Below are 24,985 nucleotides of genomic sequence, written 5' to 3'. Positions count from 1 at the left end.
ATGCTGTGATTCATAGTCACTGGCTGTGCTATAAATACTTTTATGGAAGTGTTTTTCTTTTCCTTTTTCCTTCCCCTTTTTCCAAAAAGGCTGCGTGGATAAGCAGGGCTTCCAGGACTCACATAATTGCACCTAAAAATCATAGAATGTTACAGCTGGAGGAATCGTTAAAGAGTTTGCTGAAGCTCCTTCAGGAGCATTTTACAGGTGAGGCAACTGGAGTCCCAGAGAGATGAAGACACTTTCTGGAGGTCACAGGGTCAATGCCTGGCCTGCTCGGCACTGGACTCCTGGTCTCTGGACCGCAATGATCCTAGAACATTCCACCACACCTTGTCATTTTCCAGTGTGGGCAAGGGAAGCGCCCTGGACAGGACACTGCTTCCTACAGTTAGACCTCCGCCCCAGGCTGTATATAGCCAGCAGACCTGAAGAATTTCTCTTCCCAGAGCTCACTGGTATTTCTGATCATTACTTTAATGAGAAGGTATTTTTACCTCTTCTCCTCCCTGGAGCATTCTTCCAGCTCATTTTCAGAGCTGTTCGGATCAAGCTTAGAGGCGAGAATAACTTACGTTATTTTTTTTTAATTAAAAAAAAATTCAATTCAATAATCTTTTAGCAAATGCCTTTAATGCATAAGGCATTGAACTAAGTGCTTTGTGGATAGAGACATGAATAAAACGGATCTCTATTTCTAAGTAAGTTACAAGCTATGGTAGAATAAAGAGCCATGGGCTTCATCAAGGAAGGAGATGTTAAGGACATGCTAGAAACAAGAAGGGGGCGCCCAGGCGGTCTCCATCGGTTAAGCATCCAACTCTTGGTTTCGGCTCACGATCTCAGGGTTATGAGATGAAGCCAGGCTCCTTCCTCCTCCTCTCTCTCTCTCTCTTTCATAAATTAATAAAATCTTAAAAAAAAAAAAAGAAATAAAAGAAAAGAAACAAGGAGAAGAAAAAGGCACTAGCATCAGACCTCATAAGAGACTTGATAGGTTCCAGATATTGCTTACTAGTAAGTCTCACTTGCTAGTTATGGGACAATGAAAAAGTTACTTAAATGCATTGTGTCTCAATGTTTCCTTCTGTAAAATGGAGTAACCAGTCCCTACTCTCCAGGGTTGTCATGAAGATTAAGTGAGATAATGCATGGAAAGCACTTGCCCAGGATACATGATAACATGAAACAATTAGTTATTTTACCATTATTATTGACATACGATGAGAATGAAAAGTTTCTCATCCATAGTCACCTTGATGCCCTGCCCTAAAGGGCTACCCTGTGCTTGTGAATTTAGGAGCCCAGGATGAGAAAAGATGCTCTCAACTGTCCCCATCAAGAGTTGCCAAGGAGACTGATAAATGTGGTGTCCCAGTGGGATCCTGGCACAGAAAAAGCACATTAGGAGAAAGTAAAGACATCTGAATAAAGTATAGACTTTAGTTAATAAAAAAGGATCAGTATTGTTTCATTAATTGTGACAAATGTACCATGTTTTAGTATATGTGCTGCCGAAGCGAGCACAAATGTACCATGTTAATAGAAGATGGTAATGATAGGAAGGGGTATGTGGTACAGAGGAGCCATCTGTACTATATCCATAATTTTCCTGTAGATCTACAATTATTCTAAAATTAGAAGTTTATTTTTAAAAAGGATGTAACATTTGAAAGAAAAAAAAAATAGTTCCTGGACAGACTTCTATTATCTTCATTAATTTGCTGGTCTGGTATACACTTACCAAAGGAAACACTCCAGAGTACTGTTTAACCATTTTTTTTTTTTTTTTTTTAATGAGGAGCATTTTAACATGAAGAAAAACACATAAAAAATATTATGAAACATACCTCATTGTAGCAAACTATCTGAGTACTCCCTTTATCCTTTTTTCAGAAGATTCTTTTATTTAACTGTTCTTAATTACATCCAGTTGTGTTGGCCCTATCAAGTTGCTTTTAATAGCACTTCTAGTAAACAGAGCTGCGGAGAAAAATCTTGTTGGTACAGGTCTTGATGGGAAGGGTGTTGGTCACAGGTATGGGCTGCTTGTGGCATGGGACGTAAACATTCATGGGGTCAGTGATGGGGGGACATGGGGTAAAACGGAAGCAGGAAAGACATCATAGCTCTATTAGATGAGAGGTTTTCAGTGGGGGGCTTGGAGGGGTGGGCAATGGCCCATCCCCTAGAGAAATTTGGTAACATCTGAAGACATTTTCGGTTGTCACAACCTGGGGAGGAGAGGGGGTGATGGCAGTTGGGGGAGGGCTACTGGAATCTGGTGGATAGAGAGGCTAGGGATATTCCCTTAGTGCACAAAGCAGCCCCTCTTCCAACAAAGAATTCCTATCTCACCGCAAATGGGTATAGTGCCAAGCTTTTAAGAGTCCACATGAGATAGAAGAGGGAAAACAAGGCATTTGCCTCCATTCCCTATCTCCCAAGAAAACAAATCATTATTTGAATTTGTAACCCCTTTTTACATTGTTTGGAGTTCTACTAAGGGCTAGCTATGAACCCGCTGCCATTACTGACCCACGGTTAGGGAACAAGCTTGAAGATCCCCCTTGGCCTGGACCTTAGGTTCTCTTGGCTCCTCTTCTGCTAGGACTCTGCTTCGGTAACCAGCTGCTATCTGCCAGCAGTGTAGCCCCCATAGCCTCCGGGTTCAGCTGCAATGAGTATCTCTCACTGTGTGCCCTGGGGCCTCTCCGACACCCACACAGCGGAGTGATTACAAGAACCTTCCGGCACATGTGCGTCCTGGAAGCTCCAAAGCATGACTGTTCCATAGATCAACACTTGAACCTCAGAGGAGGGAAGCTAGTAAACAAAAGTGCTCTTCTTCTTTCTTTCAAATGGGTAATTCAAAAATGCAGTTCTTCAGAGGAACCCCATGGGGACAGGCAACCAGGCTCCCAGCTCTGGGGAGAGCAGCTTGACAGCTCCTCCTACCTGGATTTCCTGACATCCTTGTTTTACTCTCTCCAGTCCTCCAACCCTCCTGTTTGAGATTTCTTCCCCAAATAATCTACCAGCACACAGCCCTGGCCTCAGGCTTTTCTTTCTCAGGAACCTACATGAACAACTAACACTTTAAAATTTTTGTCATATTTTCCTCTTGAGTAGATGTGAATTATTCTGGGTTCCCCAGAGTCCCTCAGCTCTAATTTCAAGTAATTATTATCATAATAAATATTAACAATTACAAAAGTAACGGTCGACGGTAGTCTTTCTTATGGCAAAGAGACTGAACCTTGTAGAAACACCTTCAAGGAAGCCAGGATTTGATCCCAGTCTGCCTGAGCTCCAGGCTCCCACCACCCACAAGGGCCAGGACTTTTCTTAGAAGTGTCCAGGTACAATGTTTGAAAATGACATATTTTATTCAGCAAACCCACCTGATCATGGTTTCCTAACCCATGGAACTTGCCATGGACGGAATACACAATACATTTAATAGAGCAAGCGATTTAAGATCCTGTTGAAACTGCAGGTCTGACTCACTCCCCTATCATTAACTATTGATTCTGAGTAGATTGTCTACACCCGCTGGAGGGCACCGACGTGGGTGCAAGCAAGAAGACAACATGGGTAAAACTGGTAAAACTGTGTGTGCATGTCTAATGTGTGTGTGTGTCTGTCTATGAGAGAGGGAGAGAGAAAAGAAGGAATGAGAAAGGGAGAGAGAGACAAAGAGGGATTTTGAACCTCTGGCCCTAAAGCCAAAAGCCAAATGACATTTGGGTTTTGTAGCTCATTGTTTTATATTTTCAAAGCTGCCACATTCCCTTTGTGTGGACACTGCAGAGCCCCTTCCAGCTGCTGATTCCAGGCCAGCGGTCCAGTGAGTGTGACTGTACAGAAAAGGAAATAGCTTTGCCTTTACAAAATTAGGAGATGTCTGTGCCCTCGCTGTACCTCTTTCCATATTCTGATGGTGGATATTGGTGGCTGTCTGCAAATAATGATGCTGCTGGAATTTTGTTTGCCTCTTTCTTGTTTGTTTGTTTGTTTTTCCGTGAAAGGACCATAGTATAAGGCTACCAGGGCACTCGTCTTTGAATCAGAAAAGCCGAACTTTAAGTTCTCTCAGTTTCTTACTGTAGGCGTAAGGAATAGTCATGGTGGTGAAAGTCATGGCAGTGCTAATGACCACAAACCATTATGGACTATATATTCTCCGTTAGGCATTCTGTGAAATGCATTAAATGTTACATGTTACCTCCCTGAAATTCCTTCAATTACACTATGGGGTAAATAGTATTATTATCACCATTTATAAGAGGATGTGTCAGATGAAATCAAGGGTAGAGCTGTTAACTCATCCAAAGTTGCCCAGCCAATGGATGGGAGATGAAAGACCCCCAATCAGTCTCCATGTTCCCAATCATTTCTTACTCGCCGCCCTACAGAAAAGGGAGCTACAGTTTTCTTGTCCATGAAATGGAGCTATTTTTACTTTCTCCATCTAGGGGTGGTTTGGTAGGAGTATTTGTGGTATTTGTTTGTTTGTTTGTTTTTATGGAGAGGGGGGAGGGGAAGAATAATAGGGGACATTAGACTGGAAACTGTTCCTTGAAATCCACAAACTAGGGGCACTTGGGTGGCTCAGTGGGTTAAAGCCTCTGCCTTCAGCTCAGGTCATGATCTCAGAGTCCTGGGATCGAGCCCCGCATCGGGCTCTCTGCTCAGCGGGGAACCTGCTTCCTTCTCTCTCTCTGCCTGCCTCTCTGCCTACTTGTGATCTCTTGTCTGTCCAATAAATAAATAAAATTAAAAAAAAAAAAAGAAAGAAATCCACAAACTACTCAGGGACTTTGGAACATTTTCTGTAACAGGTTAAAAATGCTAATGTAAGATATATGTGAAGCGTAGCAAATGATGCTCAAATTAATGACTTTTCACTACCTCAGGGAAAAATTAACTACCCAGCATGGCCGAAAGTCCCTGTGCTTTCTGGCTCCCATGTTCCCATGTCATCTACCATGACAGTCCTTCTTGTTTATTACTCCGTTCTAGGCTTACTGGCCTTTTTGATTTTTCTGAAATATCCCAATTTCAGTCACAGCTTAGGAGTTTCATGTTCAGAATCGTTGGGCTCTTTCCCAGCAAAAGGATTGGGAGACTTTTCGTAAAGTCAGATTGGTTGACTATCTTGAGGAGTACTCTCCAACGAGCCCAAGAGAGTGCCAAAGGGCAGGGGGAGCTGCGCTGGGATGTGTGGACTGGGGGACCTGCACATAAGCAGGGGGGAGGCTCCTCCCATCATGGAAGGCAGCCAGGGGTGTGAAGAGAAGGGGAAATGGGCCCATGGATGGGGTTGCCAGGGAGGAAGGCCAAAGGTCCAAGAATTCTAAACTCAAAGCAGGGCGCCTTGAGGTGGTTAGGAAGGATTATTTGTCAAGGTGGGTGGGTAGAAAATATTACACGAACTATTATACGAACAGTTTTCTAGCTCGGTTTATCATTGTTAAGTATTTCTATAGGGGGCACACGGCCTGCCGTTGGTACTACTGTCCCGGAACACAGAACAGGGTAGCGGAGAGCCCTGTCCTATTTACTTGCTTTTAATGCCTCTTCTCAACCTTCACAAAGGCAGGTTCCTTATTAGTCTTCAGATATCTGATAACTGTTGTATTCAGAAAGGCCATCTCTGACTCCCTTGCCCTAAATAGTTCTTGCAGTACACGCCAGCCACTCCCTGTTTCTCCCCTCTCTATTAGCCAGGGCACTCACATGATTTGCTTTCGGCTCTACGGTTCCTCCCTGCCAGGAGGTAAGCTCCCTGAAGCAAAGGTTCTGCTTTCCCTTCTCCACTGCCGCATTCTTAGTGCCTGGAAACACAAAATAAATATTCCCTAAATACCTGTTTGATGAGAGAATAACAGAAGATGTAATGCGATGAATAAACTGACAAATGAAACATACTGATTTCTAAGCACGTCTATTTCATTAATTAATTTTAGAGAGAGAGTAAGAGAGCCAGTGAGCATGAGTGGGGGTGGGGAGGGGTAGAGGGAGAGAGAGAATCTCAAGCAGACTCTGCGTTAAGTGCAGAGTCCCATGCATGGGGCTCGAACTCATGACCCTGAGATCATGACCTCAGCCAAAACCAAGAGTCTGATGTTTAACTGACTGAACCACCCAGGTATAGGGATGCGCGTTTATCTTAAATAAAACTACTAAACAGCTGTGCTGTGTCTGGGCTTTTCTAATGTCGGTGCATGATGCTCTCCCATTTCTTTTGGAGCCAGCTAATGATAAAGCTGACACAACTACACACTTACTGTGAGAAAGGAACAGGAGGAAGAGGCAGCAGATCCAGGAATAATCAGTTTGCTGTGCGTTAAACAAAGTTGTTGTCCTAACTGCCTTACCCACCCCTCTTCCAGCCCCTTCTGAATCTGAGGGAAAGAAATGGTGGCCGGGAAGTCAAACTTTATTTCCTCTTGGCCCCGCCAGAAGGTGTGATGGTTAAGGGGCCAAGTTTCTTACATTAATAATCTAAAGTTCATTTCTGAGAAAATATTGTTGAAGGTCTTAAAATAGTTTGGGTATTGAGAGGACCCTGTAATTACTGAATGTCGAGTTTAAATGCCTAAAATGATACTTGTGATACTTAGTATCGATAGTCCCATGAATTATATTTAGGTAGATAGATTTATTTTGACGGGAGAGGGATTTGGGATTTGGGATAGGTTTGATAATCTGGTTTTGTCTTCATTTATATAAAAATCTTCCATTTCAAAAAACAAAAAATCAAAAAACAAAAAAACCTTTCATTTCAAATCGCTGTGAAAAGATACACATGAAGCAAACGACCTATTAATTTCTTCTTTCGTCAAAATTTAAATAGTACGCAATTGTCAAAGCTTCAATTCTTACAAAACAGAGCTCTGAATATATACTAATTATCATCTGTGGAAAGGAAATTCACTGAGATTCAGTAAAGACGGCTTCACGTTCAGTAAGTTCCATCTCTTATCTTTTTAAAGATTCTATTTGTTTATTTCACAGACAGAGCTCACAAGCAGGCAGAGAGAGAGAGAGAGGAGGAAGCAGACTCCCTGCAGAGCAGAGAGCCCCATACGGGGCTCGATCCCAGGACCCTGGGATCATGACCTGAGCTGAAGGCAGAGGCTTTAACCCACTGAGCCACCCAGGCGCCCCCCATCTCTTATCTTAAATACACCCGCGTACACATGCTTCCCCCTTCCCCCCCTACCTACTCCACTCCACTCCCCTCTCCCTTTGAACTGCTGACCTGAGTTAGTAGCCAAACATAATAACACAGTGTTTGATCCTCTGTAAACCCATAAAATTATAAACCGGCAACCACCAGGATGTTGGCAGAATTTCTGTGGACAGCAACCAGCATGGTACTTTTTTTTTTTTTTTTTCTTTTTGAAATGAAGCAGTACATTGTGCTTGTTGATCCATTAGTGAGGACGGTAATGCCTTCCGTCATCTCTTGGTCCCTGACTGACTGAATTCATCTATTTAAAATATTAAAGTCTTCTCCCTTTCAACTTTTATTATTTAAAGTCGCTTCCTTTCATTCATTTTTAAATTTATTCTATTTGTATTAAGCACGAACGGATTTTTATAGCGCTGCGCTAAGTCCTACAAAGGATAAACACATAAATCAAACACACCCTCTCAATGCCTTCAAGAATAAAAAAAAAAAAATAATAGAAGCCAATAGGAACTTAAATTATAATGTGGATTAGGAACTCTCTTCCCACTACAACAGAAATATTTAACTCATCATATAAGTGATCCTCCAAAGAAAAAAAGGAAAAATCCACACCCACCCCGCCCCACGTTCCAGAAGTAGAGACAACTCAAGCAGGAAGCCTAAGCTGATATATAGATGACCTAGGAACCTCAGGAGCCACACCAGAACAGACTAGGGACTGATATTTTTCATTCATACACAGAAACAGGAGAGGCTGCATTGGACTTGAGTTAGAATGAGATTTAGAACTGAGAGCCTTACATCAGGTAGGGACTGGTCTAGCTTTCACCCTGCTATAAAGCTGGGCTACGTAAGTCCATACCCTGGCCTGGGTGTATGGCAATAAGCTTTTACATCTCTACCTCTGCCCCACCCCCTTTTTGGGGAAGATTATTTATTTATTTATTTATTTATTTGACAGACAGAGACCACAAGTAGGCAGAGAGGGAAGCAGAGAGAGAGAAGGAAGCAGGCTTCGCACTGAGCAGAGAGCCCACTGCAGGGTTCAATCCCAGGACCCTGAGATCATGACCTGAGCTGAAGGCAGAGGTTTTAACCCACTGAACCACCCAGGCGCCCCTACCTCTGTCCCTCTTAATGGTAGGAGACAATAAAGTCTTCTGTTGGAAATCAAGTAACTCAGACTAACACCACACATAGTCATGGAGCAAAATGTCCGTTACCGACATGGTGCTTCTATGCCTGAGATGATAAATCAGTGTAAAAACAGGTCACCACCCTTCAAAACCCTGGATACAAATGGCAGCGCAAACTAAAAGCACATAATTTCACTGAGGAAAAAAAAAAAAATCAACTTTGTTGAAGATGCTCTTACAATCACAAATGGTATACTGCCCAGATAATTCATCAGGCACGGCCAGCAGACAAGAGGATTACAGAAGACCTGAAATGACAGAATGACATGAAAAGCCAATAACACACTGATGTGTCCAATAATCAAGGATATAAAATGAAGAGTGGAAATATGAGGGAAAAAAAATAGGTAGATTTAGGGAGGGAAGGGAAAGACCGTAATTAAAACATGTAATCCAAGAAAGAAAAAGTATCACTGGACAAAATTAAACTGGTGTTGAAAGGAGAATTAGCAATGGAGGGTTGACAAAGAAATTATCCTGAATGCAGCACACAGAGAAAGGGAAATCAGAATGTAAGATAGGAGAGAACAAAGAGATAGAATAAAAAAAGTTTAAAACTGTCTGCTAGGAATTACAAAAGGATAAAATAGGAGAGAAAATAAAAGATCTATTTAAAAGGAGTAGCTTGAAAAATTTCCAGAATTGTTGAGGGAGAGACATTGAATTCTTTCATTTTTAAAAGCATAGTCTGACATACGGTTCTCAGAAGAGATTCAGGGAGTCCTGAGCCCAGTAATGGAACGGACTAATATTTTTGCAGATGACAATTACAAATCGAGCAAAATATAAAAGCAGTTTGAAGACACCACAGAATGATGGAAAAGAGCAGAAACTCAGAGGCACTGGATCTTTTTTTTTTTTTTTAAAGATTTTATTTATTTGACAGAGAGAGATCACAAGTAAGCAGAGAGGCAGGCAGAGAGGGGTGGGGAAAGCAGGCTCCCCATCGAGCCGAGAGCCCGATGCAGGACCTGATCCCAGGACCCCGAGACCATGACCTGAGCTGAAGGCAGAGGCTTAACCCACTGAGCCACCCAGGTGGCCAGCACTGGATCTTTGAAAGAAGGAATTTACATGGGGTGAGACCCCCATGAACAGAACACCTTTCCTCAAGAAAACTAGGACTCATCACATTATATACAAAAATTCATGAGGCGCCTGGGTGGCTCAGTGGGTTCAAGCCTCTGCCTTTGGCTCAGGTCATGATCCCAGGGCTCAGGTCATGACCCCCATTGGGCTCTCTGCTCAGCGGGGAGCCTGCTTCCCCTCTCTCTCTGCCTGCCTCTCTGCGTACTTGTGATCTCTGTCTGTCCAATAAATAAATAAAATCTTAAAAAAAAAAAAAGAATTAATTCAAGGTAAAATACAGACATGAATGTAAAAACTAAATTTAAAACACCTCTAGAGGAAGGTGCAGGAGATCATCCTCTCCACCTTAGAGTAGACAACACAGGATGCAAAAACACGCACCATCAAAGAAAAAATACTTGAAAAACTGGACTTCGCCAAAAGGAAAAATATTCTGTTCAGACAGCATGAGGGAAAAAAATGAAAAAGAAAGCCACGATTCGGGGGAAAACATGCATAATTCATTTATCTGAAAGAAAACGCTGTGTAAATGCAGAATATATAAAGAACTACATCCATACAGATTTTTTCCTATTCTGTCTTATCTTAGCGTTGGTGGTCTGCACCTTTCAAGGAATTTTTCCAATTTACCTAAGTTGTCGGATTTATTGCCCCTATTTCATGATATTCCATGATCATCCCTTATGATTTCCCCTTGCATCTGACAATTGCACAATATTTCCAAGTACCCGTGAACTATTTACCAGATAAACTATATACTGGACCCACACGAGCCAAATATTACATGCAGGGTCATAAAATTAGTTTTAATAACTTTCAAAGGTTTGAAATCATACTTTGCATGTTCTGTGGCCACAATTAAACCAAACTGAAAGCAATAACCATAAAATATGTAGAGGTCTAGAGAAATCAAATATTTGTAATTAATCAACAGTGTTTTAAGTAGCCCATGGATCCAATAAGGAAAACTAGAAAATATCTTGAATGGATCATAAAGAAAGCATATAATCAAAATATGTTAATATATCATCAAAATATGATAATATATCAAAAATCAACAGATGCAGCTGAAGAAGTTCTTAGAGAGTCATGCATACCTTTGAATGCTTAAAATTGAGGTTTAAGGACTTAATACTTAAAACCAATGTGTAAGCATTGAAATATTTAAAATCAGTCATCTAGCTCCCAGCTTAAGAATCTAGAAAAACAAGAGTTAATATAAGACAAGGTCAGTAGAAAAAGGAAATAATATAAGGATAAAGATCAATGAAATATGAAAAAAGAAAGAAAATAGACATATCCAAAAGCTGGTTCTTTGAAAAACGCAATAAAATTAATAAACCTCTACTAACCATGTATCTATTAAAAATTGAATTCCTAACCAAAAATATTCCCATAAAAAAAATCTCTAGGATCAAGTCATTTTATTTATCAGTTGTGAATAGAGAATTATTCTATTTTAATGCATGGGGAGGTTTAAGATTGTTAAAATGTCAATTTTCTACTCAGTTAATACATAGATTCCAATGCGATCTCAATATAAACACCAGTAGATTTTTCCGAGAAATTGAAAAACTGATTCTAAAATTTATACAGGCATGAAAAGAATAATAATAATAATAGAATAATAAGCAAAAAAAAAGGGGGGAGAAGAAAAAAAATAAGTTCAACTATTTAAATTACCAGATTGTATGTCTTACTATAAAGCTACAATAATTCAGATAATGTGTTATTGCCATAAAGACAAAGAGATTAACAGAACAGAGAGTACAGAAATAGATCAATAGATTGATTTTCTGCAAATAAACCCAGGTAATTCACTGGAGGAAAAAAAATGCTCTTTCTCACGAATTATGCTGGAACAAGCAATTATCTATATAAAAACAAAAAGGAAGACAGAAAGAGAAGCCCAAGGCTTCCTCCGCATCAGATGCAAAAATGACTCAAAATAGATCACATACAGTTATATCTTCCACTATCTTTTTATTTTTTTAATATTTTATTTATTTATTTGAGAGAGAGCATGAGCGAGGAAAAGGTCAGAGGGAGAAGCAGACTCCCCATGGAACTGGGAACCCGATGTGGGACTCAATCTCGGGATTCCAGGATCATGACCTGAGCTGAAGGCAGTTGTTTAACCAACTGAGCTACCCAGGTGCCCCTATCCTCCACTACCTTTTGTCACATTCTGACGCTAACCTGCTGTTCAGCTCTATCTCCTGACACCTTGTGCCTTGTAAAACTATTCCATTACCCACTAAATACACTATGCATTTCTTGCCCTGACATGCTGCTGTCTATTGAAAAAGTTGTCCTTTTCACAATCTTCCAACCTCCTTAGGCAGACCAAGTGGCTCTCTCTATTCACATAATATTGGTATGACTATTTCAAATGGTAGGACTCATCACACTATATCTTAATCACTGCTTCTCTGCCCCTTTTCTGATAGAATCTGAGCTCACCATAGACAACATCTAAATCTCACTTAACATTGATTAACAATTCTGAGCACAGTGCAGGGGCATAATCAGTACTCAACACATGTTGCATAAATTAATTACAAAAGAATGATTTAGGCAACAAATCTTTTTATTACCTTGCTAGAGGAATCTCATCTTCAGAGTCAAAAATGGTTTTCCTGCCACTAACTTTGAAGATCAAACCCACTGAGATGCTTCCACGGATGAAGGGCTTTAGAAGTTTCATTGTCATGGAAAAGAGAAGGTAATTAACATTTATTTTACCTTCTGTGGACAGGCCATTATGCTAGATGATTGGCATACATTTACTTCATTGGGTCCCACAGCCACCGGTTCAGATTATCAGTATCTTCAAAATAGTTCCTGAATTAGGTTAAATTTGGTCTTGAGGTTCAGAAGATGAAACAATGGCTTGGTTCATCATCACCTCAAGATCTTTTGATCTTGCTATACCACCCATTCTCAGTATCTCCCTTGGTCCAAGATGTTGTTCCAGCTCTGGGAGGAGGGAAATGAGAAGAGAGAAAGAATAGGGCTCGTCCTTCTAGGGGCCACATGAAATGTGTCTATTGGGACACATGAACTGCAGGGAAATCTTGGAAAGGGAGTGTTCTTCTAGATGTGTGTGAGCCTGGAAAAAAACAACTGTACAGAGGTTTTATTTCTACAGAATTAGGAAAAAAAAAACATATTTTTTGGTGGTTAAATTATAGCATCTGCCCTGGTAAGGCCAACATTAAGACACATATCTGTCAGACTTTGGAACAATGCTTCAAAGTTGGTGGTCCATGGTGATCTTCACTTTCCTCTTCAATTCCTAGACATCCCATTTTGCCAAGCCTTTTCTTTTTTTGTTGAATTGTGGATATTTACTTTAATCTGTATGTTTCAGATCCCCATACATTTAGCACATGAGAATATTTATGAGGTCAGGGATACAGAAAGCCCCAAAACCTTGAGTTAATTTTATAAACATTTTTCATCTTTAACGCATGAGATCTCTCTTTGCAATATTTTTTTAAAGTCACAAAATTAAAGAATCTGACAGTTTAAAGGTCCTCAAGTGTCTCCCTCAGGATGAGAGAAACTGGTAATTGGCTAGGAAATTACATATGAAACCTATGTAATTGGGATTTTATTGTGAAGCTTTCATCTTTTTGTGGATTCTTTACAGAAAAGTAAAATAGCAAGATGCCTCATGGTTCTCATCTGCTTTGTTCCAAATCACTACTTAGAAAAACTAAGATCAAAAAAGCAAAAACTGGTTGATATTCCCCCAAACCAGGAAATCCTTTCATAGGTGAAACACATCAAACCTGCAAAGCTAGGTTTTCCCCTAGACTTAGAGGGCCTTGAAATTCTTGCAGGAACGGTGTTAGATCAGTTTATCAGTGTTGACACAAAGAAATAGTGTTTCCACATGTGAATAAACCCAAGGACATGGCTTAGATCGAGAACAGAATGGAGCTTGTGGCCAAGCATCTTGTTTTGGTGGTGACGTTACTTAGGATGAGCTGCCTGAGAAGGAGGAGACTAGATAACCAGTTCTAGGCTGTCTGTATCCCTCTGTCTGATGGACTGTTTACTTCTTTGAAGGGTGACCTACATGGGAAGTGTCTTACGATGTCTTGGATAAGGGCACCTGGGTGGCTCAGCTGCTTAAGTGATGATCTTCCGTTCAGGTCATGATCCCGGAGTCCTGAGATTGAGTCCCACGTCGGGCTCCCTTCTCAACAGGGAGTCTGGTTCTCCCTCTAACCCTCCGCCTTCTCATGGTCTCTCTCTCACTCTCTCTCTCTCAAATAAATAAATAAAAATCTTAAAAAAAAATAAGTATCTTGTACAGTATAAAATAATGGGTGCTCATGAAGCCAGTCAACATGCAGACACTATTTTTAACTTTACCTGTGTGGTTAGAATTAGGATTTTGACTAATTCTACAGGTTATCACAGGGTGTGGCTATTTTTAGGAGTGGCCATTTTTATTTATTTATTTTTTTATGATTTTGCTTATTTATTTGAGAGAGAAGGGGACAGGGAGAGAGAAAGCATGCACACAAGCCAGGGTGGGAGTGGGGGTGGAGAGGCAGAGAGAGAGGGCAAAGCAGACTCCCTGCTGAGCAGGAAGCCCAATGTTGGGCTCCATCACAGGACCTGAGATCATAACCTGAACTGAAGGTAGATGCTTAACCAACTGAGCCACCCAGGTGGCCTTGGAGTGGCAACCTTTACCCTTATTGTCATCAGAATAAATGTACTTCCAACATGGCTATGTCCTAATCCCCAGAATCGGTAAGTATGTGACATTCATGGCAAAGGAAAGTTAGGAGAACAAAAGGAATTAAGGTTGTTCATCAGTTCATTACCCCAGGGCATCCAGGTGGGCTTATGGTCATCAGAATGTCCTTAAAATATGGAAGAGAAGGCAGAAGAGTCAGCATCAGAGCGATATGATGCGAAAAGGACTTGATTTGCCATTGTTGGCTTTGAAAATAGGGGGCCCCAAGACTAGGAATGCAGGTGGCCTCTGGAAATTGAAAAGGCAAGAAGACATGATCCCCTACAGCCTCCAGAGAAGAATGCAGCCCTACAAACGACTTGATTTTAGCCCAGAGGACCCCATTGCAGACTTGATCTCCTAAATTGTAAGATAATAAATCTATGTTGTTTTAAGCCACTGGGTTTGTAATAATTTGTTACAGAAATTAATAAATCCCGTTGATGTTTTTATCAATCCCTGGACACACTCTCATCTAGGATGGAAAGATTCCTTCTTGCACGTCCTTTCTCAATGTTCTAGAAAACTCCTAATTCCAGTACACTCCCTATCTGTCACATATTTATGGTCTATTCCGAAAAGACAGAAGGCTCTTCCCTAGTGTCCTTAGTGGACACGTCTCACTCCTCCAAGTTACTTTCAAATGAATAAATTATTGTTTATCACCTTAAATTTTACTAAGTGAGAATACCAATTAGTTTCCAGAACCTCAATGTATAGAGGACACAACGAGCTCTTTCAAATTATGAATCAGAACAATACTAGAAATGACTGAGACCACTGAATTGATATTGTTTTCATACTATTTTTTGATGCTTTCAACATTGACTTTAATTACTAGTTGAAATTCAGCTGAATTTGGAAGTTTGCAGTAACTGGTACGTAAACAAGTTGAAGACAAATATTTTTGACTCTACTGATATGAAATCAACATTGCTGAGTGGAGGATAAATTCTACACATTTAAGCTAATGAGTCCCCAGGGCCTCCAAGAATGTTAGGGACATGGTAGACACTGAAAAAATATTTGCTGAATTAAGTAAGGGAAGTACGAGCCTTTGTCTCTGGAGACCTGGGGATTTATTGATCATCACCGAGTTGAAGAAATAAAACAATCAGAGGTGCATAAGGCAGGAGCTACAGAAAATAGGCATAAGAAATAGAGTCCAATAAAAGCACGCAGAAAAATCCCCCCAAATGGGCACTTTGGCTCAGAATGATACATTTAATGAAGAAGCAAGCCCAGTGTACTTCTGCAGTTCCTAGTATTATCATCTCTTTGGGGAACATGTTAGCAGACCCTATGTGACTAGATTTCTACTCCAGTTTGGAAAAGAGATACTGTAGAATTAGTCTGTAGTGGAATTATTTATATATAATTTTTAAAAACTTTATCTGAGAGAGTGAGAGAGAGCAAGCATGAACAAGCAGGGGCAGGAGGGACAGAGAGAGAGAGAGAGGGAGAAGCAGACTCCCCACTGGGCGGGGAGCCCAATGCGGGGCTCGATCCCAGGATGCTGAAATCAAACCTGAGCTGAAGGTAGACGCTTAACAGACCGAGCCATCCCAGTGCCCCTATATAATATTATTTTTAGTTCACACATGCTCCTTGTAAAATTCACTCTCTGTGGCACAGTTCTATGGGATTTGAAGCAGAGTGGTTTTAGCCCTTCCCCAAATTCCCTCACACTGTCCCTTTGCAATCACTTTCTCCCCACTCCAAACCCCAGGCTACCACCAATCTGTTCTTCCTTATCCATCTAATGACACGGTATGCATGTAGCCTTCTGGGACTCCTTTCCTTCACATGGGAAACTGGATTTGGGGTTCATCAGTGTTGTTGAGTAAATCAACTCAACTGCCTGAATGGACCACAGTCTGCTTATCCTGTCACTAAATGAGAAGCCTCTGGGTTCCATCCAGGTTTTGGCAATTATGAATAAAGCTTCTATTCCCATTCATGTATAGGTTTTTATAGAAACCTAAGTTTTCATTTTTCTTTAGTAAATAATGAGCAAAATGTCTGGGTCATACAGTAAGTGTGTGTTTTGTTTTTTAAATAATTATTATTATTATTTTATTTTCAGCATAATAGTATTCATTATTTTTGCACCACACCCAGTGCTCCATGCAATCCGTGCCCTCTATAATACCCACCACCTGGTACCCTGACCTCCTACCCCCCGCCTCTTCAAAACCCTCAGATTGTTTTTCAGAGTCCATAGTCTCTCCTGGTTCACCTCACCTTCCAATTTCCCCCAACTCCCTTCTCCTCTCCATCTCCCCAGGTCCTCCATGCTAATTGTTATGCTCCACAAATAAGTGAGACCATATGATAATTGACTCTCTCTGCTTGACTTATTTCACTCAGCATAATCTCTTCCAGTCCCACCCATGTTGCTACAAAAGTTGGGTATTCATCCTTTCTGATGGAGGCATAATTCTCCATAGTGTATACGGACCACATTTTCCTTATCCATTCGTCCGTTGAAGGGCATCTTGGTTCTTTCCACAGTTTGGCGACCGTGGACATTGCTGCTATAAACATTGGGGTACAGGTGGCCCTTCTTTTCACGACATTTGTATCTTTGGGGTAAATACCCAGGAGTGTAATTGCAGGGTCACAGGGAAGGTCTATTTTTAATTTCTTGAGGAATCTCCACACTGTTCTCCAAAGAGGCTGCACCAACCTGCATTCCCACCAACAGTGGAAGAGGGTTCCCCTTTCTCCACATCCCCTCCAACACATGTTGTTTCCTGTCTTGTTAATTTTGGCCATTCTAACTGGTGTAAGGTGATATCTCAATGTGGTTTTAATTTGAATCTCCCTGATGGCTAGTGATGATATACATTTTTTCATGTGTCTGATAGCCATTTGTATGTCTTCATTAGAGAAGTGTCTGTTCATATCTTCTGCCCATTTTTTGATATGATGACAAGAAACTGCCAAACTATTTCCCAAAGTGACTGTATCGTTTTGCATTCCCACTGGCAATACAGTACGTTGCTACCATCCCACAGCCTTACCATGCCTCCATATTACCAGTTTATGTTTACATGTTTCATTATGTGGGCCATTCTAATAATCAGAGTGGTGGGGGCATTTTTTTTTCAGATATTTCCAAATAAAAATAAGTTAGCTGATTCTCAGATGCCTTGCAAGATCATCCAGGCTTGGATTCAGAGAGAAATCATATCTCAAAGACATGTCTCAAATGACTAGATCTAACACCCTACTTATGGCTACAGTTTTACCCTCAACTATATTTCAGGCAGGACACAGGCCTTTAGAAATACTTCCTGATTTTAGTAACAAGTCCAAATTGCACTTGACTGGTGATCAAAATCATGGATTTGGTTCTTGGATGGTCAAGTCCCATCTCTTTGTCCTTTGGCATAGCCCTGAACCTGGTCTCCTATTTGCAAATACATCCTTTTGTTATCAGGGACATTAGGAAGGTCCTCCAATCGTTCTTGGGAAAACCGGTCCATTATTTGAGAAAAACAGGCTCAAAGTCACCTTCCTATTCATTGTGGTATTCTCTTAATATATGAGGAACAGCAACACTGAAAACGAGAATGGTCGAAGGCTTTAAGAAAATGGAACATTTTTAAGTGCCAAGCATGATCACAAGGCATTTAGGGCATTTAAATTTCCATCCAACACAATTCACTTAATACTACATAGTCAATCCCACATGAATTACCCTTCAGTTCTTTCTCTTGTAAGGCCTATCTCAATTAGGTCGTTTTCCCCTACTTTGAACTTTTAAGGCAAAAGAGAAAGATAAAATCTGTGGGTTAATTTTGTAACAAGTTATGTTCTTTCTCAATGAATTTTCCATGACATCTGTTTAGGAAAATCTCCGAATATACCAAAATGAGATAATGATGGGGTTTTATATTTATCAAAGGCTGCCTTACCCCCACGCACAAATAAGCTAACTCCCCATTGCCCGGGAGGACACTTTTGCCTGCCCAGAGGCACAGTCAGTGAAAGGGGGAAACTAAGAAAGGGAAGCTGGTTCTGGTGAAAAAGACCTCCCCGCATCCTCCCCCAAAGCTGGATCCATCTGAACTTGGCATTTCTGACATTGTCATCAAGGTCAAAAGCCACCACTCTCCTCTGGATAGACAAGCTGCCATTTGCCCTTGACACTTACTTGCTTTTCTTGTTCTAGTTCCAGGCTGGGCTTGAAAATACATTTTAGATAGTTCTTGAAGAGGAGGTATTTTCAGAGGAGGTCTCATGATTAGAATGGTGAGACTTTTCTTTGGACTCTTTCATGGATGGTCCCAAGTAGGAGCGGACTCAGGTGGAGCTCATCTCCATCAGGAAGAAAGTGCTGAGGACCTTTTACGTCAAGAGTGCCTGCGGGGGAAAAATAGTCATGATCTGATGTGTGCTTTTCTCTCTAGATGTTTTCAAATGCTACTGAATTTATTATTGTGATAATTAAGAGGAAGAAAATCCATTTCCACATTTACCATCACCATAGCAAGAAATTATTTGATCTTAAATTTAACTGTAAGGGCTCTGGAAAAGAGGGGTTATAGTTGTGGCCATTGGTCATATTTTGAGATATTTATGTGTGTCTTTCTCTCACCTCTGCTTAAGAAGACATTATATCTAGGGTGAACTTGAGGCTATCCAATGCTTCTTGAGAAGAGAGTGCATTTTTTTTTTTCCCTCCAACCTCTGTCCTATGTTTATTTCTGTAATTCTCCGAATGTTCTCATTTACACCCTCACCATTAATGTTCTCCTTCTGGTAATGCCCAACACTTACCTAAATCTATGCCTCAACTCTGTCATTTTACTTTTAATTCCATCCTGAATTTCTGTTTGTCTTGAATATCTACTGAGCCTAAAGATGTTTGTCCTGCTGGCATGACAGACATGTGTAAACCCAGACTCTCCATCACCTGCCATTACACAACTGCTTCCTTCTGATTCACTTCTTCTTGTATGGGATATTACATCATTTCAGCCACTTAGAGAGCCCACCTCCTGTCCTTTTAACCTCTCTCAACATCTAGCCTAGGAAATGTCTTTAGGCTACGTGGCTTTGCCCCACCCTCACCCCAACACACACACACAATGTATTTATTTTGCTTTACTCCTTTCCTTTCTGAGCACCCAGTATCACTGAGTGGTATTTTACATGACTGGGCAACAAAAGCCTCCCTTAAGTAAGCTCTTCTCGATCTATCCACATCCCAGCCATCCAAATGGCTACCAGACTAACTTGCTTAAAATTCTACTTTAACAGGCTATTTTCCTATCCAAAACAAACAAACAAACAAACAGGTCCATGTAAATGTCCCATAAATTCCAGTGTCCTAAGACCTTTTCTCAAGGCTCAATAAAAGTGGGCCTATACTTTTTTTTTTAATTGAAGTATAGTTGAAACACAATATTATATACATTTGGGGTGTACAACATAGTTATTCAGCAACTCTATACCTTATGCTGCACTCACCAGAAGCACAGCCACCATCTGTGACTATACAATGCTATCAGACTACCATTGGGTATATTCCCTACGCTGTACCTTTTATCCCTGACCTGTATCTTATCAAGACCTGTGTTTGTATCTTGCCATTTCCCTATATACACCCTACACGCCTACTAAATATTTTCTTTCAAACCCCCAGAATGGCTTATCTTTGGATACCACGCCTTTGTCCATAGTCTTTCCATCTTGAATTGTTGTTCAACATATTCACCTATTGTAATCTAACCATTCTTTTTTGAATTTGTTCTCAACTTTAGTGAACATCCGGAAAAACTAAAATGATGAATTTAAAAAATTGTAGTTTCTTGTCCAATCTCAGAATTTTGATTGAATAGATCCATGACAGAACTCAGGAATCTGTATTTAAACAACTTCTCATGGGAAAAAAACAGAATACATAAAGACTTCTGTGAGGGTACTTGTTGAACATACTTGACTTTCCCTGGAATCCATTAAGCATCTTGATTCTATCTGTAGAAGAGTGGGTCTTCTGTCACACAGCAGCCTGTATTAGCATCCGGATTCCATCACTATCGAGTTATGCAGCCTAGGGCAGATCACTTAATGTCTCACACGTCTCTTTCTAATATGCAAATGAATCAAATAATAGCATCCACCTAATAACATTGCTTTGACTTATGAGAAGCAGTGGTTCCAGGTTCTGGCACAGAGTAAATAATTACACATTAGCTAGTATTGTATTTCTTACATGGTTTCTAGATCACAATGACTTTATATGGCTTTGGACTCTCGTCCCTACCTCCTTTATCACCCACTGTTAAACATCAAGTGTTTTGTGAATTTGGCCTCTCTCTTTAATAGATCATAAGTCCCTTAAAAAAAAAAAAAAAAGCTCAATGACTATGTTACTTTATTCTGTTTATAGTATACACTTAACTCTGCATAGAGCAAATGTTCAATAAGTATTCTGGATGGAATGGGTTAATTCAGAAGTGTTGTGAAAATATGCTAGTAGAGGTACGTCTATTTTGAGCAAGTTAAAATACAAGTACACATTAGAAACTCTGAAAACTGTGTGAGTTACTATAATAATGATACAGTTTTCTACTGTCAGTTGGTGGCAGAACTGGGACTGAAAGACAAGTCTCCAGACCCTGGTCCTAGTACCTCGGCCCCAAGTGCCAGCAGCCCTTTCCAACCATGAGTTTGAAAGTCAGACTGAAACATTTGTAAATGTCCTCTGAAGATGCTCATACACAGAATACGATGTGCACATTTACTCTCCTGGGTAACTCACTGAGTGCCGGTAGAAGAAAGAAGACATATAGGTTCCCTATAAACTTCATGAGAAGGTACATAAAGTCAAATATACAGAGCACAGCTTAGAACAAAGGATGCTTAAGAAGAGCACCCGGGCCAGGTTCCTTCTTCCTTTAAAACTCAGAATTGCTTTGTCAATAGAGTAGCAGATTTTTAGACTTGACATGCTGTGCCCTACTTTCTTCATAGCACAAGAAGTAGACTAAGAAACTATATGGGGCCCAAGGGTTGGCAAACAAACAAACAACATGACTCTATGTCTAGAAATGGGTTTCAAACTCTAAAGTCCTTGGTCCATCCAGGATATCTTGTGTCTGTAATGTCAAAACTAATATGAGAAAAGAATGTAGACAAAGCCCAGAAGTCTGGCAACTGCCTATTTCCTATTTGAAGCTATGATAATTCCTATCTGCATGATTAAAACAAATGTTTGAGAGCTCTCAGTGATATCTCATTGATCAGACACCACTAAGCAAATATTGACACCAGAAATGATGAAATAGTCCCATGATTTAGCCATAACAAGCCTTCAGAATTATTGACTCAATCCCACAGCATTTTCATCCACAAGGCACTATTGGATATCCAGCCAAAGTTCCTTTTAATTATCTCTAAAAATCAAACACTTCATACTTCCTTGAGTGTTTATTCCACAATCTCACATACTTGCCCTTAGGTTTTCCTTGTAGAGAGCCTGCTCTTTAAAAATGTGAGCTTTATCCAATATTCATACTTATTTTGCTTTCTTCTACCATGTTATCACACTCTCATTTAATATTACAACCTTTGCTGCTACATTGTTGCTTTTTTCCACCAAAAACAGATGTGAATTATGACATCATGAAACACAGCCATCAGCCCCGAGATTCTGTTACAAAGATACATGGCTTGGATTTTCCCAACTACATATACCTGTCTTCTTGAAAACAGTCAGAGAGAAAGCAGGGAGTCAATGCCCTAGATCTTCTGCAACAGCCAATATTTGTCATGTCAGGACTCTGGGAAGATTTTTTTCAGCAAACATGGATTATCAACTTGACTCTTCTTACTGGGGGAACTCTAGAAGGCAGAAGACGACCCTCAGGAAACACTGAATTATCACATGGGAGAACTGCTACATTCACTGGCAAAGAGTCTTTTTTTCCCCCTCGTTCTTTCCACAATAATTTTTTGATTACCCCTTATGTGCAAACCCCTGTGTCCATAAAACTTAAATTCTTTGGGTGATATATCTGCCAGAGTCCCAGCGAGAAAAAATGTCACACTCAATTTACAGTAATTCGAGAAGGACTTATTAGCAAAGTTGTAGGGAAAGTTCAGAGAAAATACACAGACACACACACACACAAGCAGGCTAGTGCCTCAGGGTTAGCAACATTCAAATTGTTTTTATCTATGCCTAAATGGATAAGGGATGAGAAAAGTTACTGAATACTGGTAGAAGCTCCATGTAGAGGGACTGCCAGCAGAAGAGAGGATGATGTTGGGGGGTGGAGGCGGGGAGGGACACAGGCAGCCAGACCAATCCCATAGAGAGGGCACTCAGGGATAGATAAAGTGAGCACACTCTGCTCTCTTCAGCCTTGCTGTGGCCTCCCATTGACTGAACACAACTGGAGTTCGGAAGACTCCAAATTTTGGTTTGGGTCCCAGGACCTTGGCTATAAATCCCAGATTATCCGACTCTACCACTTCTCCTTCCTTACTCTTCCCAGGGCACAGAGCAACATGGAGTGGGATGGATCGTGATTGAAGAAGGGGTCCACAAGAGAACTGGGCTGAGTGGCAACACTCATGGTGCCTACTCCCTGTCATTCCTTGTTTGAAGGAGAGTAGTAAGGTCAGACACCCAGTTTGGGCTTATGAATAGAATATTCTGCATATTTGGTACTTTGGGATGTGACATATTCTATGTTTGTATGATGTGCCAGTTTCTAAGGTAGGAACTGCTAGAAAAAGAGAGAGGGGAGAACAATGCTGAAGTATGTATCCTAGGAACTGAAGATACGTTCAGATCTGTATATTTAATCTTCAAAGACCTAAAAATGAAGAGCTCTGTGGACATGGTCTAAGGCAGCCCCGTGACCCTTGCTTTTAGGTATGAAATCTCCTTCCCTTGGGTAAGGACAGGATCTGTGACTTGGTTCTAACCACAGAAAATGCAGAAGATGGATGTCATTTTTATGACAATTACGACAAAGGCGATGAAGTCACTGCCGTGAATACACGATATAGAACTGTCCCCATGGCAGACTCTTGCTAAAGACCTTCTCACTTGCTGGTTTGGGAGGAGGAGTTCTGTGAAAAAGCCACATGGCAAGAACTGTGGCCATCTCTTGGAGCTAAGAGCAGTCTCTGGAAAATGGCCAATGAGTCCCAAAGGACCTTGGACCTCCAAGCATGAAGAGATGAATCCTGCCAACAACCTGAGTGAGTTTGATAGCAAACCCATCCCTAATCAAGCCCCTAGATGAGAACTCAGCTCTGGCTGACACCTTGATTTTAGCTTTCCAGAGAACCCAGCTAAGTAAGCCATGCCTAGACTCCTGAAACAGAACCTGTGAGATAATAAATGTGTAAGAATTGTGACCATTTGTTATGCAGTGGTAGAAAACTAACATAAATAGGTATTTCATTTTTCTGTATCGTATTATTTATTAACTCTTTATAATACCTCCCAAATTTCCTACAACTTGAGTCTTGTGGCTCAGTCACTATTTTAATCAACATCAATGTAGGCTTTACCATTTATAAGATTTATAAGCTATTCCTGTAAGTATCAAATCAACTGTTCATTGAGATAAGCCAATGTTAGTGGTCTCAGATAAGAGACAAGGAAACAGTCTATGAGGTATGAACTGACTTACCCAAGGTTAACCAAGTACTAAATGGCAAATTTTGGTTTTGGTCCCAGGACCTTGGCTATAAACCCCAGATTATCCGACTCTATCACTTCTCCTTCCTTACTTCAGGCTTAGATAATTAGAGTGCAAATAAGCCATCCTTGATATTTTTATATTAATTAATTAATTAATATTAATTCTGTTCCCCATGATGGCAAAATGCCTTCCTTTTACCTCAAAAATGCATGTGTTGCTGGCCCATGAGTAAAAATGTATGCCAATAGGAAGAAGCCCATGGAAAATTCAAAGGCCTCCTTCTACTAATCATGGCTCAGTAGCAGCATCCTTATCTAAAATCAGGTTTTAAATTGCAGATAGGCGTGTTATTATCATCAGTAGCAAAGGCATAAGGCCAACATTTGAAAACACATTCTACAATGTCTACCCAGGCTTAACTTTTTTTTTTTTTTTTAAATACCTGAAAATAAAAGGGTTTTGGCAAACACATTATGATAAGGCTTAAACTCTAAACTTGAGTCATAACCAAAGCAGGTGGCAATATTAACAAATAGATTTAAAAAAAAAAAAAACTGTTTTCTGTTGAGAGAAATATTTGGAAGGAAGGCAAAGGACTTACAATTTACCTCTTTATGAATGGCCAATGGTGGAATTCTATCTGTGAGGTCTGTTGCCGGTTTGATCCAAAGGCCAACAAATGGGGCACAAGGCAATCTCTTTTGAAATGGAGCAGAGCCTTTTCTACAGTGGAGATCAAAGACAAGAGTACAAGTCATCAACGTGGGCACCTGTAATAATATAAGTGAGTGATTAAAGTGGTCCCACCCTTGTGTTTCACATTAGTCCGTTTGAATAGTGGTTATTAACATTTTCCCTCACATTTGTCTCTTTACTTAAACCTATTAGTATCCCTGAAGCTGTGGGAGCTTAAGAATAATTGTATAACAAATAAAGGATCGTTTAATGTTTGCCAAACATTTAATAAGCTTCTAGAAAATATCCTGTGTTAGTTCAGCTCAGAATTTGGCCCAAGATGAGAGGGTTTTGTATGATTGTTGGTTGCTTATTTTTCTGAACC

At 40.4% G+C, this 24,985-nt stretch overlaps 1 long non-coding RNA gene across 1 annotated transcript in view; it reads right to left on the bottom strand.

Moving 5' to 3' along the window:
* Window positions 1-5,748: 5,748 nt before the first annotated feature.
* The window catches only part of LOC116578498, a 43,826-nt gene continuing 24,589 nt past the window's right edge, over window positions 5,749-24,985 (bottom strand). Inside the window, exons 5-7 of the long non-coding RNA XR_004280909.1 lie at window positions 24,534-24,648; window positions 18,411-18,619; window positions 5,749-5,840 (exon numbers count right to left, since the gene is read on the bottom strand). This is a non-coding gene — a long non-coding RNA (uncharacterized LOC116578498). The remainder of the gene's footprint in view (window positions 5,841-18,410; window positions 18,620-24,533; window positions 24,649-24,985) is intronic.

Source organism: Mustela erminea, chromosome 18 (genome assembly GCF_009829155.1).
Source record: "Mustela erminea isolate mMusErm1 chromosome 18, mMusErm1.Pri, whole genome shotgun sequence".
NCBI lineage: Eukaryota > Metazoa > Chordata > Mammalia > Carnivora > Mustelidae > Mustela > Mustela erminea.
This window is presented reverse-complemented; position numbering and strand designations above follow the sequence as displayed.